The sequence below is a fragment of the Schistocerca serialis genome, chromosome 4 (assembly GCF_023864345.2).
Source record: "Schistocerca serialis cubense isolate TAMUIC-IGC-003099 chromosome 4, iqSchSeri2.2, whole genome shotgun sequence".
NCBI lineage: Eukaryota > Metazoa > Arthropoda > Insecta > Orthoptera > Acrididae > Schistocerca > Schistocerca serialis.
The window spans coordinates 415,304,727-415,309,726 of record NC_064641.1 but is presented as its reverse complement, the minus strand read 5'-3'; the positions used below and the strand labels follow the sequence as shown (position 1 = coordinate 415,309,726).

At 51.5% G+C, this 5,000-nt stretch overlaps 1 non-coding gene across 1 annotated transcript in view; it reads right to left on the bottom strand.

The window, feature by feature from the left end:
* The window catches only part of LOC126476822 (small subunit ribosomal RNA), a 1,909-nt gene extending 538 nt beyond the window's left edge, over window positions 1-1,371 (bottom strand). Inside the window, exon 1 of the ribosomal RNA XR_007587261.1 lies at window positions 1-1,371. This exon is cut by the window's left edge and continues 538 nt beyond it. This is a non-coding gene — a ribosomal RNA (small subunit ribosomal RNA).
* Between the last annotated feature and the right edge of the window lie 3,629 nt (window positions 1,372-5,000).

Here is a 5,000-nt window from a genome sequence, read left to right as displayed (position 1 = left end):
CACCACCACCCACCGAATCAAGAAAGAGCTATCAATCTGTCAATCCTTCCGGTGTCCGGGCCTGGTGAGGTTTCCCGTGTTGAGTCAAATTAAGCCGCAGGCTCCACTCCTGGTGGTGCCCTTCCGTCAATTCCTTTAAGTTTCAGCTTTGCAACCATACTTCCCCCGGAACCCAAAAGCTTTGGTTTCCCGGAGGCTGCCCGCCGAGTCATCGGAGGAACTGCGGCGGATCGCTGGCTGGCATCGTTTATGGTTAGAACTAGGGCGGTATCTGATCGCCTTCGAACCTCTAACTTTCGTTCTTGATTAATGAAAACATACTTGGCAAATGCTTTCGCTTCTGTTCGTCTTGCGACGATCCAAGAATTTCACCTCTAACGTCGCAATACGAATGCCCCCGCCTGTCCCTATTAATCATTACCTCGGGTTCCGAAAACCAACAAAATAGAACCGAGGTCCTATTCCATTATTCCATGCACACAGTATTCAGGCGGGCTTGCCTGCTTTAAGCACTCTAATTTGTTCAAAGTAAACGTGCCGGCCCACCGAGACACTCAATAAAGAGCACCCTGGTAGGATTTCAACGGGGTCCGCCTCGGGACGCACGAGCACGCACGAGGCGGTCGCACGCCTTCGGCTCGCCCCACCGGCAGGACGTCCCACGATACATGCCAGTTAAACACCGACGGGCGGTGAACCAACAGCGTGGGACACAAATCCAACTACGAGCTTTTTAACCGCAACAACTTTAATATACGCTATTGGAGCTGGAATTACCGCGGCTGCTGGCACCAGACTTGCCCTCCAATAGATACTCGTTAAAGGATTTAAAGTGTACTCATTCCGATTACGGGGCCTCGGATGAGTCCCGTATCGTTATTTTTCGTCACTACCTCCCCGTGCCGGGAGTGGGTAATTTGCGCGCCTGCTGCCTTCCTTGGATGTGGTAGCCGTTTCTCAGGCTCCCTCTCCGGAATCGAACCCTGATTCCCCGTTACCCGTTACAACCATGGTAGGCGCAGAACCTACCATCGACAGTTGATAAGGCAGACATTTGAAAGATGCGTCGCCGGTACGAGGACCGTGCGATCAGCCCAAAGTTATTCAGAGTCACCAAGGCAAACGGACCGGACGAGCCGACCGATTGGTTTTGATCTAATAAAAGCGTCCCTTCCATCTCTGGTCGGGACTCTGTTTGCATGTATTAGCTCTAGAATTACCACAGTTATCCAAGTAACGTGGGTACGATCTAAGGAACCATAACTGATTTAATGAGCCATTCGCGGTTTCACCTTAATGCGGCTTGTACTGAGACATGCATGGCTTAATCTTTGAGACAAGCATATGACTACTGGCAGGATCAACCAGGGAGCTGCGTCAACTAGAGCTGAGCAGCCGGCCGCCCGGGAGTGTGTCCCGGGGGCCCGCGCGAACACGCAAGCGTCCGCTCAATTATTCTGCAAACAGGAGGAGGCTGAGCTCCCCTGCACAACACACCTCGAAACCCTCTCAGGTCCCGGCGGCGCGCAGCGCCGTCCTAAGTACTTGGTCGGGTTCGAGAGAGGCGCAATCGCCCGGAGTTAGGCGAGTAGACGCTTTAGGTGCGACCACCCGTGCTCCCAACTGAGCTTGCCGCTGCCGACAGAGGCCCGGGAGCGTGCTGTCGTGGCATTGCCGGCGGGAGACAACACGCGCCACCTACGGTGACCGGCAGCTCCAAAGCCGGCGCCACAGAAGGACAAAAGCCCCACTTGGGTGCCGAAGCGAACTCTCCCAGCACAGCGCACGCGCCAACACGTCCGCACAGCTGCGATACAAACCACCTGCGAGAACCGCTGGGGCGACCGAGCAGCAGACGGCGTCACGGCGCCGAGCGCCGGGCGGCGGCGCATCCTCAGCGCACAAAGTCCTCAATCGGACCAGCACACTGCAGATGGCCACCGCGCTTCGCACCGGGCCCGCGAGGACCTACTTTGGCCGCAAGGCGCCGCGAGCAGGGGGCGCCGGCGCGCAGCTGCGCCGCCTGCCGCGTCCGTCGGCCGGCGCGCCTGCCACTGGCCGCCCCCACCAGCCGGCTGTAGCGCGTGCGCCCACGCACCGCGCTGCCAGCACGCCGGGCGGCCCCCCCTCACCGGCCGGGGACGGTCCCACCCAGCCACCGCCGCGTATCGCCTCACACCCAGATCCCCTTTCACGTTCGTGGGCATGGTGGGTATCCCTGAAACAACCGGTTAATAGCTCGACCGATCGTCGCCAACACTGATTCACCTCTAGCGAGAACAACCGCACCACAACGGGTTACCAGTTGTTCATTTGCGTAACGTCACCAGCAAACGTACACGTCCATCGCCATTTGCAACGAGTATTGCATGCCTGTGTCAGGTGTCACAACACACTACGTCTGCCCACATAGACGCAACAACATGTGCGCGCCTAGAGAACACGTGGAAGGTCGACCCCGTACGTATGCGGTGTCCATTGCGCGAACGACTGTCAGCCGGCCTCTGCAGCATGTCGCAGATGTGGAACACGGTGCAACATGCTATCACGGTGTGTGAGAAGAGACGACTACGTCCGAATACACGCTCCACTACATCAACAGACTGCTCATGCTGATCGCCATCCAGGGCGTCCGTTCCTCCCACACGTCTGTATGGCGTACCACACTGCAATCCAGCTCTTATAGGGAGACGACACGTAGCTGCGTGCACAATATTTGGACTGTATGGTCCGCCGTTGCTAGGCGCAGTCGTCATACGGCCACATGTGCCACGATGTATCATTCAGTACATACGGACCAATGTGCAGTACAGTTTGTGGGTTTTGCGTACATCGGCGGACAGGTGACAGGCCGTACCACAACGTAGGCTGAGTACGTCGGCATGCGAAGGGCGTTGAACATGCAAACTTCTCACCGACCAGCTTGCGAAGGCAGGGGGGAAGGGGGGGGGGCATGTACGTCCTGCTGCTATCCACATTACAGTGTATAGCAGGAGCATGTGGAAAGTCAGCAACACCTGCAAGGTGTTTAACATGACGCGATACACAGGGGACCGGGCAGTGCGAGTAGCGAACTATATTGCGAGGGTTGCGGTTAGGCAACACTACACTAATTTAACGAGTTGCATAACAATTACAGAGCAGGTTCAGCGACAACGTGCGTCAGGTTAAGGCGCAATATAGTTTTGGTTACGGCGCACTTTAGGTTAGGTTAAGGCATATTATAGGTTAGGTTAAGGCATATTATAGGTTAGGTTAAGGCATATTATAGGTTAGGTTAAGGCATATTATAGGTTAGGTTAAGGCATATTATAGGTTAGGTTAAGGCATATTATAGGTTAGGTTAAGGCATATTATAGGTTAGGTTATGGCATATTATAGGTTAGGTTAAGGCATATTATAGGTTAGGTTAAGGCATATTATAGGTTACGTTACGGCACAACATGGGTTACGTTACGGCACAACATGGGTTACGTTACGGCACAACATGGGTTACGTTACGGCACAACATGGGTTACGTTACGGCACAACATGGGTTACGTTACGGCACAACATGGGTTACGTTACGGCACAACATGGGTTACGTTACGGCACAACATGGGTTACGTTACGGCACAACATGGGTTACGTTAAGGCACAAATTAGGTTAGGTTAAGGCACAAACTAGGTTAGGTTAAGGCACAAACTAGGTTAGGTTAAGGCACAACGTAGGTTAGGTTAAGGCACAACGTAGGTTAGGTTAAGGCACAACGTAGGTTAGGTTAAGGCACAACGTAGGTTAGGTTAAGGCACAACGTAGGTTAGGTTAAGGCACAACGTAGGTTAGGTTAAGGCACAAATTAGGTTAGGTTAAGGCACAAATTAGGTTAGGTTAAGGCACAAATTAGGTTAGGTTAAGGCACAAATTAGGTTAGGTTAAGGCACAAATTAGGTTAGGTTAAGGCACAAATTAGGTTAGGTTAAGGCACAAATTAGGTTAGGTTAAGGCACAAATTAGGTTAGGTTAAGGCACAAATTAGGTTAGGTTAAGGCACAAATTAGGTTAGGTTAAGGCACAACGTAGGTTAGGTTAAGGCACAACGTAGGTTAGGTTAAGGCACAACGTAGGTTAGGTTAAGGCACAACGTAGGTTAGGTTAAGGCACAACGTAGGTTAGGTTAAGGCACAACGTAGGTTAGGTTAAGGCACAACGTAGGTTAGGTTAAGGCACAACGTAGGTTAGGTTAAGGCACAACGTAGGTTAGGTTAAGGCACAACGTAGGTTAGGTTAAGGCACAACGTAGGTTAGGTTAAGGCACAACGTAGGTTAGGTTAAGGCACAACGTAGGTTAGGTTAAGGCACAACGTAGGTTAGGTTAAGGCACAACGTAGGTTAGGTTAAGGCACAACGTAGGTTAGGTTAAGGCACAACGTAGGTTAGGTTAAGGCACAAATTAGGTTAGGTTAAGGCACAAATTAGGTTAGGTTAAGGCACAAATTAGGTTAGGTTAAGGCACAAATTAGGTTAGGTTAAGGCACAAATTAGGTTACGTTAAGGCACAAATTAGGTTAGGTTAAGGCACAAATTAGGTTAGGTTAAGGCACAAATTAGGTTAGGTTAAGGCACAACGTAGGTTAGGTTAAGGCACAACGTAGGTTAGGTTAAGGCACAACGTAGGTTAGGTTAAGGCACAACGTAGGTTAGGTTAAGGCACAACGTAGGTTAGGTTAAGGCACAACGTAGGTTAGGTTAAGGCACAACGTAGGTTAGGTTAAGGCACAACGTAGGTTAGGTTAAGGCACAACGTAGGTTAGGTTAAGGCACAACGTAGGTTAGGTTAAGGCACAACGTAGGTTAGGTTAAGGCACAACGTAGGTTAGGTTAAGGCACAACGTAGGTTAGGTTAAGGCACAACGTAGGTTAGGTTAAGGCACAACGTAGGTTAGGTTAAGGCACAACGTAGGTTAGGTTAAGGCACAACGTAGGTTAGGTTAAGGCACAACGTAGGTTAGGTTAAGCA